Genomic DNA, 15,783 nt, shown 5'->3' on the forward strand with positions numbered 1-15,783 from the left:
TTTCAGCTCTGTTTGTGGACATCGCACGCCGGCCGCCGGCTGAGTCACCAGCTGCCCCGCAGTCCTCTGGGACACCGCTCTGGGAGGCAGAGGTTTAACGCAGCCAAAATGAAATGAGAGTCAGGATATTATCTGCTGATGACAGTGTTAAGTTACAATTATAAGAAAAGAAAAGCTATTCATAGAGACAACGTCTAAGGTAAACTAAGTAAGCTAATACAAATAAATGCAGTCTACAATTTCACAGCGATAAAAGATAGGCTTTTATATGTCCTGGTAACCTCACTGCATTAGGTAATTACTTTTTTTGTTTTATGTACCTTAAACATATGGCTAATGACAGAAAACTGTGAACCTTGCATACTGTACTTTATAAAGTTTTAAAATTCCTATAATGGGGTTAATTTTCAAAGCCATTCCCACAAGGAAAACCCACAAAAAAAAAAAAACCCAGCCTTTTTCAAAACTGCCTGCCCGATATGCGGGTAAACTTGTGCGCCGTGCAGCCGCCACGCAGGCGTACAGCGCCCCCGTCATGTGGTGTAGTGCTACAGAAATGCTAAGCAGTGGTCATAGCTTTAACCCGCAGCGAGCAGAGGCGTTCATGGGGGGCAGAGTCAGGAATTACACAGGTCATTTCTCCCCTCCCCCTCAGATGCATTCAGGAAGTGTAAGTGTCTCCGGGCACATTCCGTGGCGGAATTTTCCAAAGAAAGCGTGAGACCGCGTCAAGGTGGTGCTTCTAGTTAAAGGCACAGCCCTTGCACCAGTGCGGGTCCCCCTGATGAATATTGCTATTTGTACGGAACTTGTACGGAATAAAACTCTTCTTCTCCAATGCGAGCTGGGTCACGAATAAGTAATGAAATAGCGGAACTGGCGCGTTTATGAACCGTAAAGTCGGTTCATAAAGAGAGAGGAATCCGTTTCTAATCTTCCACTACCTGACAGCATAAAACACAGGTAGGAACCTCTGCTCCCCGCCCAGTGACCAGTTGCCCCCTCGGCACTGACCCGATTTGATCTTAGGCCCTTTCCTTCCCCCTGAATTGTGGTGGTTGTTGCTAGGTCCTGCCGGGAGGCCGTTCCAGGCACGCAATGCATCTCTGGGAAGAAGAACTTTCCTCACACTTTGCCTGAGCTTCTCTCCCTCCAACTTCACCTCGCGACCCCGAGATGCTTCTCTCCCTCCTGGTGCCCTATGGAATCCCGAGGGCATATTGGATGTTTTTTTTCGTCGTATCTCCTTTCTGAAAATATCCCCCTTGGATTTGAATTTATTTATTAAAAAAAAAAAAAAAAAAAATCATTCCCGTGATTTATTTTACTCGCCTTGCAAATCTGAGCTGAAAGTGAGTTAACCTTCAGGTACAATAGGTGGCTTCTCTTCCCCAATCTAAGCTTCTGATTTACCCATTCTGTGTCTACGAGGAAAAAAAAGCCTTTAGTAACTGAGGCCCTAAGTTTCTACCTGAGGCAACGGAGGGTGAAGTGACTCGCCCAAGGTCACCAGAAGCAGCGGTGGGATTTGAACCCTGGTTTCTCCGGTTCTTATCCTGCTGCTCTAATCACTAGGTTGATCCTCCTTAGATCTCTCTTTAACTCTATAAATACAAACATTTCCAAGAACATTTCCGGAAGCAGGAGGACAGGTGTATATGGTGAATTTCTCCTATCTGGTATGTTTGGCAAAACACTTAGTCCATGAGGCTTCAAGGTAAATCATGTTCTCTTATATTTGGAACACACTTCCATATAATAGGACATGTCCTGCGTGCCAGGACATGTCCTATTATAAGGCATGTCCTGGCACGCAGAACGTGTCCCTTTTCTGGAGGAAAAGACCATTAACCATTATTAATACAGAGTTGCAGAAATCCACTGCTTGTTCTTGAGATAAGCAGCTTGGAATCTATCTACCCCCTGGCATCCTGCCAAGTACTTGTGACCTGGCTTGGCCACTGTTGGAAACAGGATACTGGGCTTGATAGACCAGCCTTATGTTCTTATGATTAATTTTTCAGGAGTAGGCATGTGCAAACGACAGCATTCCGATCAAATTTTATTACAGATTAAATAAACTGACCTATTTTAATCACAAACATAGAAACATGACAGCAGAAAAAGACCATACGGCCTCTCTCATCTGCCCGTCCACACCAGCTGCTCAGCTCTACAAACCCTCTTCTAAAACTGAAAGAGGTAATTCTTCACTTCCACACCCATCATGATAGAGGTCTGGCTACTTTCCAGAGGAGATGGTGCACCAGATGAGGGTGAATTTACTGTGCATTAACAACTTCTGAGTGTTTTCTTTCTTTGACGTGATTGCAGATTGGACACTGAGAAATGCAGAAGGAGAGTTTGGGGAAAAACCCTGCCAGCAATCATCGCATCTCTTCCTCCAGAAAACCTTCACAGAAAAAAAAAAAAAGAATGATTAATGGTGTTAGAACTGGCATCAGATCCATAAGCCACTGTAAAATATAAACACGACTGATTTACGCTGACACCACCCAAATGCCGGTGCGTTATGGTGACTGATAGTTCACACAAAGAGACAGCTAATATTTATAGGTGCTGAGAAGCTGCGGAAAGGAGAGAGGCGAGCTGGCAGAACCGCTGCAGTCCCATGAGCTGTAGCAGTTTACAGATAAGGTAATGTCCTGGCATGCAGAACTTTAGGGCATACTTCCCCCATGGCCGGCGTCTATTTCTATAGACACTGATGTCTCTCTCATATTGGACAGGATAACGTGTCCCTTTGCACTACTTCATCCTGGTCCCATTTCCCTGTCGAACTTCCGGATGACGCATGCATCACGAGCTAATCAGCACCCTCAGCTTAAAACTGCGCCCTAGACAGTGCCACTATGGTTTTCTATTTCAGAGTGCTAGTACTCAGAGTTTGTTTCTTTCTTTTTTTTTTTTTAATGGACATTTTAGAGGCTTGAAAGAAGATGGGGGAATCAAGCATTGCCTTCTGACACGATGCTCTCTGTCCAAGGATCCCCAGCGCAGTTACAATGTTTTAGCAGCTGTGGCCAGTTTATCTCATTACCAATTTGGTGCCCTAGAAACAGTAGAGTGAATTTCCAAAGAGGTACCTTTGTAGGTAATTAGCATATACACACCTGAGTCACTTGTACTTGCGTGGATGCTATTTTATAAACACGCGTACTTTTCATTTTGCGTGCAGATATATGCAAGAGAAAAGGGACGGTCTAGGCAACTTCCAGGGCGGGGACAACAGTTAAGGGGGTAATTTTTCAAAAGGCGCTGCGCACTTAAATGCAACTACTGTTGTAGCAATTTTCAAAAGCCATTCACTCGAGTAAAGAACGCTTACACGAGTAAATCCTATGGACAATTCAATGGCATATATTGTAGCAATTTTCAAAAGCCCACTTACTTGAGTAAAACCAAGTTTAAAAGGTGCAGGTCCATTTGGCAACCTACTCGCATAATTTTACACCTTGTTTTATTTATTTATTTGATCTGTATTCCACTTTTTCAGGCACTTCATAGTGGATTACGTTCAGGGACAATAGATATTGCACCCGCTAATTATCTTGCATAACTGATATCGCACTTGTTCATGGTATAATATTGACTGGGAGGGAGGTCTGGGTGAACTGGGGGTAGTTCAGGCTGAACCAGGAGGGTCTCAATGACCTGGAGAAGGACTGGGAGAATTGGTGGAGGAATCAGATAATGGGTAATTTCAATTATGCATGAATATTTTTACAATATACTGACTTCTGCGCTTACATGAGGTTTTACATGAGCAAGCCCTACCTTTTTTATGTGTATATTTTTAAAATTGATAGGAAAAGTACACACATTCAAAACACTGAAATACTCACTTTCCATGCATTCCTCGTATTCACGTGTAAGCCATACTTCTGCATATTTATAACACGCACTTATCTGATACGTGCGGGTTATAACATAACTATCGTAGATCTCTGCATTGGCAGCTGAGTACAAGGGATAAAAATAATTTTAAGAAAAGGCTGTGTTTCCTAGAATCAGTGTTAACTTTTTCTGGATCGATGAAAAAGAAACCATTAATGGCCTCTATAAGGGCGAGTGCTGATAGTAGTTTAGGGTGTTTTGGGAGGCGGGTTTAGTACCATGGCAACATGCACTTTGGTTAAAGTTACTTAAAAGGCAAGAATACAAAGTTTAAAAATGTCTGGTACTGCACAGACAATAAAATTATCCACTGAAACAACTAAAACATTTTTCAATTATAGTAAATTACAATTGTGTAAGCCATCCGCTATCTTTTTCCCATGTGCGTCACTTTGCAATTTTCCAGGTTCATCTGCCATTCAGGTGCGTAGTCTCCTTGCCTCACAAGGTCCCTGTGCAGTACATCAAGATCTGCTGCTGCTGCTTTAACAGCTTCGAATAATTTTTGTACCACCTGCAAACTTGATCAACCTTTTCCAGATCATTTGTGAATGTCAGACAGCACCGATAAACCAATAGCTGGCATTCATGACTGCTTTACCTCTTGATTCTTTCAGTGACAAACTCTTGCGATTGGATAGCTTGAGGCACTTGTGGTTGCTGGAAGGTTGCCAGGCACTAGTAGGAGGAGATTCACGCCCGAGTGCTAACACGATTCTTCCAGATTCCCAGAACCGAAGCAAAAGGTCTTACAGAAAGGAAGAGAAGATAAAAATGTGGCTCTTATTAGCATGAACACATCTGAAGAAAGCTTCTGTGCCCTGGGTGGGGGGGAGGGTGGTCTCAAAACGCTGCAGTCCTGACATCTCTTTTTTTTTGGCCCAATAAAAGGAATGACTGCTGGCAACGATTTCATCGCAAACTTTGCCTTCGTTTCAAACATGCCAGAGGTCCTGTTTTTCAAAGAGGAGCGAAAACAAACACTGAAGCAATTGGCAGAGTTCTGCACTTACGTTGGACATTTGCTAGCTTGTTACTTGGAACCATTTGACAAGTGAATGAGTGGATCTGTCTGCTACTGAGGGTTTCAGTATTGGATGCGGAGCAAATTTCAAAACATGGGGCCATATTGTGTAAGAGGCATCAGGGCAGCATGCACCAGAGATAAGTTCAGTTATATATTAGTTCAATTAAGAAAAAACAACCCACACAAATAAAGATTGCAAAAGACCAGTGATTTTATTGGGAAGCCATTATGCTAGCTATTTATTACAACAGTAAGGGCTTTCCATGTGTGACGGTCTTGTCATAGTAACCTCTGAAATTCAGTGTTAATGCTCTGTTCTAGAAGAATATACAGTTGAGAGTTAGATGGATCTTTTGAACACTTTGCAGTGAATTTTCAAAGCGGCCCTCACGTATGTGCTATTTTCTAAACATTGAAAGTACACAGGTTATTTTCAGTTTTGCACGAACATTTAACCGGGAGGGGAAAAGTGATGATGTAGAGATGTTCCAGGGTGCAATTCTGAAGTACGTGCAGTATTGCTATCTTGTAAGAGATAAGATACACTCGAATATATTATCAACGTTATCAAAATATATTATCAAACTTGTTTGTACATTTTTTTCTCCTGCTCATTGACTGGTACAAGTGAGTCTGGATTTGTGTGTTGTCTGCAGTTTTTGGGTGGAAGGTCTGGGAGAACTGGTGGGGATTCAGAGTGAAGTGCTAGAGGGTTTTGGTGAACTGGTAGAGGTAATGCCGAGCTGGTACTTCCAAGCAGGCGCACAAAGAAGCATTTTCAAAAAAGTTATAAGCGCATACTTTATAAAATGTCAGACTCTTACCTCACCAGGTCCAGATTGGAATTAACGGCACTGCTTTGTCTCCAACCTGTCTCACAGAACTCCACAAGTTAATACTGGCTCGCAGATTTCATCTTGGTTCCCATTGGATACAGGAGTTCCACAGGGGTCAGCCCTTTCGGCTATGTTATTCAATATTTAACTAAGGCTCCTCTGGAAAATTCTATCAGGTCTGGGTTTGCAGACGATATGCATTTTTTTCCCCTTGTACTCCTGATATCAATACCACATTAGGTTTGCTTTCTATTTATCTGTCTTTGATATAAAGTCGGCTACCACATAATAGACTTTCACTGAACCTATCTATAACTGAGAATGCCCATTTGAGCCAGAATTCAGAAAGCCTCTTGCCACCTTCTTTATCCATTCAGCAACAGGCTATTCCTATCGCACATCAAGCAAAAAATCCAGAGGTCCTAACTGAATCTGACCCATCCTTTAGAGCACATGTTAAAATGCTGGTGCAAAAATCATTTTGGAAGCTTGGAATGCTATGCAGATTGAAATTTTATCTCGAACCATCTGACTTTTGAGCTGTGTTAGAGAAACTAGTAACATCTGACACCGATTACTGCAATTCTTTATGACTGGGCCTACCAACACTATGCCTTGAAGGCACGTCTAATAATTCAAAATTCGGCTACCAGGATTTTGACTGGGACCACCAAGTTTGACCACAATTCTCCAGTGCTAAGCTCCCTACATTGGTTCCCAATTGAGTACCAAATACACTGTAAAATTCTCACCGTGATTCATAATGCTTTGAGGGATGAGGCCCCGAACTGTATTAATTCTTTGTTAAAGATTTATCATCCATTAAGAATTTTAAGATCAGAAGGACAATGTCTGCCCGAGGTTCCCAGCCATCGGCTCATCCAACCGTCAGAATCACGGGATATTGCTATTTGTGCCCGCAGGACTGCTGCTGTGCAAAAAAGCTTCTCGTTATCTTACGTAAGCAGGTTTACAGCAAAACCTTAAAAAAACATCTGAAAACACACACTTGTTTACACAGGCGTTTTACTTGACTTGAAAAGACATCATTCTTGATGGCTAGTGTATTATGTCAGACGGCCAATACAAACAATTTTGCTGTACACAGAGACCCAAAGCTGCTGCTGCTGGTTTCTTTTCAAACTTGTTGCTTGTTTGACTTTCTAATTCTGTCTTGTTTTTTATGAATGCTTTCGTTGGAAGCCTATAAATGAAATGTGGCCTATAAATTAAAAAATAAAATAAAATAAATTCCGTGCGTTTATTCGCACAGGAGTCGATTTTAAAAGCGCCGCTCGCGCTAGAAGGCCCATACACGCGAGTACCTGGGCCATGCGAGAGCAACGCGTATTTTAAAAGCAGGAAATTACACACATATATACGTGTGCGCGAGTAAAAAAAAAAAAAAAAGGGTGGAGCTAAAGCATTCAAGGGCGGCTGCAGCTCGCGACGGCTTGTTAGCCGCGTATATTTGCCGCTGCTCCTGATGAGGTGTAAGCCAGCAGGACACGCCAGGGGGAGGAGTCTTGGTTAAATGGACGGGGTGCAGGCTGAGGAACCAAAGGGGTATGGACGACCTCGAGAGAGACTGGTGGACCATTTGGGAAACCTGGAAGCGTCCTTCACGCGAGCATGATTTAAAATCCGTTTTCTTGAATGTGTTAAAGCCCATAAAGTCCTAAGGAAGGTACAAGAAGTGCATTTGCTGGAGTAATGGCTTAAAATTAGGAGCACACGTACACACGCTAGGCGTATTTTAAATCATACGCACGTAAACGTGTGCATGATTTAAAATTCCAGCATATGCTTGCTCGTGCGCCCTTATGCGTGTTTATGGGCACCCGCGCACTCGCTTTAAAGTTACCATCATAGCGTCACAATTATTTCACGTGTAAAATGTACACATGTATAATTATAAAATGGGTGAAGAAAGTATGCATTTTCTTGCTTTGGAAATAATGCTGCCACCGCACAGATTATAAAATAATAACATTAATTGTGGCGCATGCTCTTATGCATACAAATGCTGTACCCCAGAAAGATTTGAAATTCGGGCTCCCTGTGATTACTTCTGACCTCTGTGGCTCAGTACATTCACATTATTGAGGGCCAACAGCTTAGGGCCTGATTTACTCGAGTGAGTGGGCTTTTGAAAATTGCTACGACACATACGACACATGCTACGACACTTCACTTAGAGGATAGCCACTGCCATTAGCAATGGTAACATGGAATAGACTTAGTTTTTGGGTACTTGCCAGGTTCTTATGGCCTGGATTGGCCACTGTTGGAAACAGGATGTTGGGCTTGATGGATCCTTGGTCTGACCCAGTATGGCATGTTCTTATGTTCTTATGCCATTGAATTGAATAAATGGCTTTTGAAAATTGCTATGATAGCATGTTAAATTTACACGTGCAACTCATTTGAAAATTACCCCCTTAATAGTCTCCACCCAAAAAAAATGGCAATCCCCACACTCTCAACCTTGTGTTTTCCTCTTCTTTTGCCAGTTCCCTTTTCAAACAGGAGGTAACACAGGAGAAGGAGGCTCGGCAGGATGAGAATTACTCACAGTCTCCATGCACCACAGCCGCTGCTGCTGTTTCCCACGCCTGCCTCTCAACACCGTTAAGCTGAGCAGGTGGGTGGAGGGGAGAGAGGGAATGGGTGGGCAGAACCGGGGAGTGTTAACCAATAAGACTTAAATGGGGATAGAGAGCTGAATAAAAAATTAATTCTTACAAGCTCTGTGGCAGGTCTAACTTATCCAGTTAATTTAACCAGATAGGCCTGAATATCGGCACTTACCCGGTTAAGTTTCCCCCAATCCATTCACTCCCCACCCATTGACTATCCAGTTAAAAATGTACTCATTATTTTATAGGAGAGGTAACCATACAATAACATCTCTTTTTGGCCGTCATATTGGAGTTTAGGGAACAACGCTAATGTTTCGTTATTTTTACTTATTTAAGTAAAGATCTGCAATGGATTTCAAGTAAGCACAGGATTGGTCTCTGCTTTCTCAAAAACAATTTTAGCTATTATATTTTAATTTGCGCTTAATTATACACCCGGAGTATCTTCATCCCTCCACACACATCGCAAGTGCACACTGAGAATGCAGAAACTTTGAGCCTGTTTTCAAAAAGGTGTTTCCCAATCTATGGACCTTACTCGCTAAGAAATGAGTTTTAAAAGCTGGGCGTGCGCCAAAATTGGGAGACGCAGACGTAGCTAGGACATGTGCACGCTTGCCAGATTTTAAAAGCCTCTACATGTGCGCGCATCCTCCCAATACCGAATATTTCAAGCCAATTCAAAAGGGGGTGTGGTTTGTGCAGGGCGGGGCATTCTGGGACGTGGCCAAGAGATGTGCGCGCAAATACTTACACGCCTGGGTGCATGCCCAGGATCCAGCGCCGCGTAACTTTACTTCTGCTATGGAGGAGGTTTAACTTTTAAAAAAACAAAAACAAAACAGCCATTTTTGAAAGGTTAAATAACGAGGGGGATTGCACGCCATTAAACCATGGGGGTTTGGAGGACCTGGCTCTACACTGGATGAACTGGTGGATGAACTGGTGAAACTGGTCATGGTCTGGATGCGCACCGGTTTATAAAATTCCCCCTGTTTACGCGGCTCAGACCAGGAAGTGTGCGCGCCCAATTGCAAAATAAGGCGCGCACATACACGCGCCCAGGCTATTTCATAACATATACATAACATGTGTGCGTGTGCTTGTAAAGTAGCCACGTCCCTGGGTGCACGCCAACGCACACGCAGCAATGTGCACCCGCATACCCCTTCGAAAGTTACCATCCCTGCTTTCTTCCCATAAACCCAAAATGGGAGAAAGCGCCTTCGTGAGTCAGGTGTTGTTAAATGTATGAAAAAGCCCCTTTGAAAATAAGGCCCTGTTCACAGGCAAAAAAAAAAAGTACAGCTGAGCAAACATGATCCGAAGTCAAACTGTGCCATAGTGATAACGTCTCTCTTGAAATGAATTATACCGCCGGGAAAGAAAAAATTAACATCTGCCTCCCTTACCCTCAGCCCGTCTTTGAATCTGCAAGAAAGAAAGAAAGAAAAAAAAAGCTACTTAAATGTAATTTAAACAACCTGAGGGCAATGTCTTGTTGTTCATCAGAATATATTTGGAACTGTCAACTGGAATGAATGTCGAGAAGTGGATCTGCTTTCTGCACACGCCCTAGAGCGCTGGTACTGTAACAGCACAAGAAGGAAAATGTAAATGAAATGTGTGAGTGGATAATCCAAAGAATGGCTTAACTCTTCCCAGCTGCAGGAGAACTTTAAAATGTAACTGAAATAGAACAAATTGCCAAAAAATCTCTTTTAAATCCACGTTGATCTATGTTGACACAAAGGCATTTGCTAGTCAAAATTCAGAGCTAGTCATGCTAAGTTTCCACCTACTGTCTTATAAGAACGAAGCTTTAATAACTGATAATTATGTCCATATTAATAGAGAGGTTAAATAAAGGTGCTGGTGCTGCAAGCTGCCTAGCTGGAAAATGTACGCATGGCTGTTCGATTGGGAATGGATAGTTTTGAAGGGCTTGATTTTCAAAGCATCTATCCACATGAACACAAAATAAAGTGCAAAAAACAGCCCAGGGATTGGTGCACGTAAAAGTACGAACGTAACCGGCTTACACAGGTGCTTATGTGCAAGCTGCAGAGGGGGGCGATCCGCAGGGCAGAGCTGTGGCAGAGCTGGAGCACTTTTCTTGTTTTAAAAACTATGTGGTCCCTATTCAGCCACGGGGAGTCCGGCGGTACGTGTCCCGCCAAATATACCCCAGCTATCTGAAAATTAGCCGGATCATTTTTTTTTTTTTCCGGCTAACTCCAGGACTCTCCCTAAAGGTAGCCAGATAACTTCAGTGGATAATGCTGAATATCGGTGCGATCTGGCCATATTAACTGGATAATGCCAATCCACCCCAGAAAGCCCCTGCTCTGCCCCTGATTATAACTGAGGGCTGGATTTACTGATACCGCCGGGCTCTTTGAATCCCCCGGTAATGGGGGCAAAATAGGGGGGGGCAGTCCTGCGATAGCCGGCAGCGATCGTACCTCCGCGGTGCGATCGCTGCCGGCGTCGCGCCAAATAACTACACCATAAAAGGCGCGAAACTGGCAGCGAAAATGCAGTGTACCTTTCGCTGTCGGCGAAGTCTTCGCAGCGTCAGCCCCGGTGCCGCCCAGACTCCTCCTCTTCCGGGGCTGACGCCGCCCCGATCTTGGTATCGCACGCGATAAGGGACTTTTTTGCGTGCGAACCGTCCCTTATCAAGTGCGATCCGCTTGGAAAATGACCCCCCCCCCTAAGTTTTTTAACTGGCCAATAATTCCGATGGAGATGTCAGGGGATGTAAAATGGGCAGAACATTCAAAGCACAAGGGTTTGTCCAGCTACGTCCAAATCTAGCCAAACAAATCTCTTCGACCTCTATATTCACCCACAGACGTGAAGAGGAGGTGTAATTTTCCGCAAGCTAAATCTGCGCACACATCGGAACCAATTACTCGAGCATTTTCAATTCCAACTTGTGTGCATGATCTTTGCTTTGGAAATTCTGGTAGGAGCCAAAGCAGCAGAACCACATGAAAACTACACCAGGTCGACCCCACTGGCTCCCAGCTGAAAGCAGGACACCGTTTAAAACACTCTGCTGTGCTTTCAGACAGGCTCCAGAACGCCTTTCCCCACTCGGTCCTCTCTGCCGGCACTGATAAACTCAAAGTGGTGCCATTAATTTACGTGGCAGAGTTTGGCACCGATGCTGGTAGGAGGGAAGCAGGAACTCTTATGCCAGTCAAGCTTCTGAAGACATTTTGGAGGGATGAGTTCATGATGGAATTGGGGGGGGGGGGGGGGGAAGGGAGCAGAGACTGTGATATTGTGGGGTATTCATGTCCGTGGGGGGAAGGGAGAATGGAATTATTAAAATCCGGAAGACCCTTTTGTATACTGACTCTGAAGCCCGTGTTCTTATTTTGGGGGTAAGGGGGGTATGCTGAGAGGGCCTAAAGACCTAATTTGATGTTTTAGGGGTGGAAAAGAGAACCAGGAAATAGCACATCATACATGGGCATTAGTAAACAACCTTCACTATATAGCGCCCTGGTTTAATTATTTAGCTGTAGTTCACAGCATGAGTGCCACATGCTTTTGCTCTGTAAGAGAGTTACTTTCTACAGTAGCAGATCACAGTCTGTTTTAACCTTCAAATAAGTACATCTGTAAAAGGGGAAAGTCGAACAGGTAGCAAGACAGTTCCAGTAAAGGACGTGGGTTAGTAGGAACAGTGAATGCCTGTGACCTTGCTGCTGGAACTGAAAAATTAGAGGCCGATCGTAAGCTGCATTTAATATAAGAGTTTTTCCGAGAACGCCGTGTGCTTAGCACAGAGTCAGCAAAGCAATGAATGCGGCAATGCCTGCTCCAGAAGCCGCGTTTCCTTACCAAACAGCCAGCTTTAATGTGAATATGGAATCCACTCCATGTAGCTTTCGGCCATTGGGCTTACAGTCAGTCTGGCAAGTAGGCACTAATCCGAGGCCACTCCTTCTACATTTAAAAATAAATGCACGTGCCTAGCAGAATACAAGTATGTTCCACACACTGGGAAAGTGGAAAGCCATGTGACATCTGAACTGCTAAGTCTGTGATGTAAGAAGTGATTCAGTATAGACAGTGCAGCATCTAACAATTTATGAATTAGCTTGCTGAGAAAGGTGTTTATGTAGGCAGTTACCTCTATGTGAGAACAAGGCCCGTCATCCGATTACAAACCCAGGGCCTGGTTTATTAAGGGTTCACTCAATTAGCAGCAATCGGGGAAAACCTTTCATAAGTTTGGCCCCACTGCCACAGAGTTCTCTGCAGGGAAACAGGTTAGAGCATGTCCCCTATCCAGAAATGCACGATTTCATGCTGGCCTTACTCAGATTCCCCATCTTATAGCCATGCAGAGAAGCAGGACCAAAATAGTAAGTGGTACAAATGTCAGTAAATGGATTGAGTTTTTTTTTTTTTTGCATTGCTCAGGAAGAACTGCCTCAGCATTACTTATGAAAGCTATATCTAATGGGCACTGGAGTGCTAGTGAAGGATACAGCTTGGCATGAGCCAAAGTAATAAGTCATTGGCTGTCAGACTAGAACAGAAGCATTAAACCCTGATGTACACACTACGATGGATAAGTAATGAGAAATGATTGGTTGCTTGTAAGACTCTGCGCATTTAGGGAAAGTCCCAGATAAGAACTATTACTGAAAAGTTTTGTGCTCCTCATAGAACCCAACTGCAAAATAGTAAGTGGTACAAATGTCAGTAAATGCAGAAAAAGATTGACAAAAGTACTGCTGTTAATTCATAGAAAATCCACCTCCAAGGATATGGAACAAAAACAATCTCTCTATCAAGTGTAATTATGGTGTTGACCATCACTCAACTAGAGTAAGGCTGCAGCGTCCCCCGACTGACTGACCCATGCTGGAACAAACCTGGTCTGCCTCTGGCACCATTTAACTCTCCAAACTTTCCTTCCACCCTCAAAGAAAATGTTACGATAAACCACCCAATGTAAAAGCTCCGCCCTAAAATTCCAACAACTGAAACGAATAGGAATCACTTGTCACATTTGTAAGCACCTTCCAATGAATGGTTCCCCTTGCACCTCTACCCCACATTCATTTGTTTATGTATATAGCTCCCAGCACCTTACAGCTTCCTGGAATGCTGACACCACCCTGGATGACCCACATTGAGCCACGAAGAGGAAGCCCCCTTCCCTACCCAAGTTTTTTAAATAATGCACAGCTTTTCCAAAGGATGAGAAAGAACTCCTTACCATCATGAGGGGCTGCAAAAGTGCTGAAATGGCAAAAATCATTATTTGCTTTCCAAGCAAAATTAGCGTCATCACTTGGTTTCTAAAATTTATTGAACAACAGACTATTTCTTCAGTATAAAAAAAAAAAAAAAAGGCAAGCAGTGTTACTCCTGACACAGATTGGAATTATGGCTTTAATGTTCCTGGGGCACAGTTAAATTGCCACTTTCCTCAAACATCCCCTAGGGCACCTTTTCCCACTTGTAAGCCTTTGACCTGCCCCAGTGGCAGGGTCTGGGCCCTTGGAGGGGCTGGTGGCCTAATCTGGTGTTCCAGGTAACGGTAAAGGTAAAGGTAACGGTTCCAGGTAACGGTTCCAGGTAACGGTAAAGCCTTAAATATCCGGAGCTCTTTTATCTGCATTCTCCCATTGCTGAATGCAATGTGACTCACACAGAATAGCAGCTGCACCCTACATCCAACCAGAAAATGTTAAAATGCACATGGGGAGAAAGGTTAGCAGGTGGATGGGGAAGTACACACTGTTTGACTTATCTGTTTTGCTCAGTGCCTACCGCCCACAAAAATTCAAGTGGGATTGTTTGCTGCCCGGGATTTAACAGTAAGAGGACTGGATCCTTGTCAGCTACCCGTGGGCGGATGTGGGTAGTATCTTTTCATTTGCCAGACATTTTTACAATAATTGTCAGAAGGAAGAGATATGAACAATCTCCTTTTGCATGGGGTGGATAAATGTAGATGGCGTCTCACAGATGGGCTTTTTTTTTTTTTTTTTTTTAAAGCAAAAAATCTAACACAACACCAACTATGATTTATAGGTGCAAAATACATTCAAATAGTCTCATTTAGGGTTAATTTTAATTGCCAAACACCTTACTCCATTGTTCTCATTTCAAGTTTTTAGGAGCTTTGTATGGCTGATATGCGAGTACATGCAGGGTATTTGTCTACTGGAAATTCCTCCGTTTGGAACTACATGCATACAGTCAGTGAATATATATTTTTTTTCTAAAATTAACAAATATGTAACCTGTAACTAACAGCACCATGCACGGAAATCGGATTTTTAGCTTACTTTGTAAAAGCAAAGAAGGCTTATGAGATCCCTGTGACTCTATGAATGTGTCCTAATAACATTTTTTTTTGTTTGTTTTGGGTGCCCCTCTCCATATCAGATTTTCAGGACATGTCGGGGAGGGGGGATAAGGCAATGAGTATTCTGACCAGGGTGAGGGATTGTTCATCTCCACAAATACGTGCAGACACATTTTTCTGAAAAGTAGGCTCCGGTAGGGTTTGTATGCAAGGTGGTGCTGACTTCATAGAGCGTTCTGTATTTATTTTGCGCTGAGTAATAGTATCAGAATATAGTAAAAGAATCCAAAGAACACAAGTTTTTTTTTTTAAAGAAAACACTGAAATAGTTTTTCATGCTAATTACATATCGATAATAAATGGTACAAGGCGACGATCATTAGCCGAAAGCTTCCGATGTCTTTTTTTTGTTTTTTACCAGGGCAATTTCCAAACAATCCTCGCAGCCTAAAGTGTGCAGGTCCCATCATCCATAAATCCATACACACAGTCACATTTCCAACTGGCTCGCTGACCCTTTCTGCCTTGCACGCTCCAACCGCCCCACCAGAGCAAACAATAAAGGAACCCTCCATGTGCCCTCTCTCAAAAAGGCACACCTCTCCTCCACGAGGCAACGTGCCATCTCCATCGCCGGTCCCACACGATGGAACCCACTGCCTACAAATCTCCGTCTCCATCCCTGCACCACCAAATTTTATTTATTTATTTATGAACTTTTCTACACCGGAAGACGGTGCTCTCTAAGCAGGCTTTACCCAGATTAGTTCCTAATCTCCACCTGACCCGAACCCATGTGTATGGTTTTTTGCTTCTCCTGCTATTTATACGGACAGTTTTTTTCATATTCTCTCTGTTACTTATATATTATTTGTTGCTCCGTGTGCTTTCTCTCGGCCTCCTCTCTTTCTCTTGTCCCATCCCTTGTCCCTGCTTTATGTATTTTCCACCTTTGGTTCGGATGTAAACCGGTATTGATGTTCCCACTAATGCCGGGATAAAAAATCATGTCAG

The 15,783-nt window shown here is 43.4% G+C and overlaps 1 long non-coding RNA gene across 1 annotated transcript; it reads right to left on the minus strand.

The window, feature by feature from the left end:
* Positions 1–1,974: 1,974 nt before the first annotated feature.
* Positions 1,975–5,820, minus strand: LOC115079355. Its single transcript, XR_003853264.1, has 3 exons — positions 5,770–5,820; positions 4,520–4,871; positions 1,975–2,413 (listed from the first exon to the last, which is right to left on the minus strand). It is a non-coding gene; the product is annotated as an uncharacterized LOC115079355 (long non-coding RNA).
* Between the last annotated feature and the right edge of the window lie 9,963 nt (positions 5,821–15,783).

The sequence above is a fragment of the Rhinatrema bivittatum genome, chromosome 17 (genome assembly GCF_901001135.1).
Source record: "Rhinatrema bivittatum chromosome 17, aRhiBiv1.1, whole genome shotgun sequence".
NCBI classification, from domain to species: domain Eukaryota; kingdom Metazoa; phylum Chordata; class Amphibia; order Gymnophiona; family Rhinatrematidae; genus Rhinatrema; species Rhinatrema bivittatum.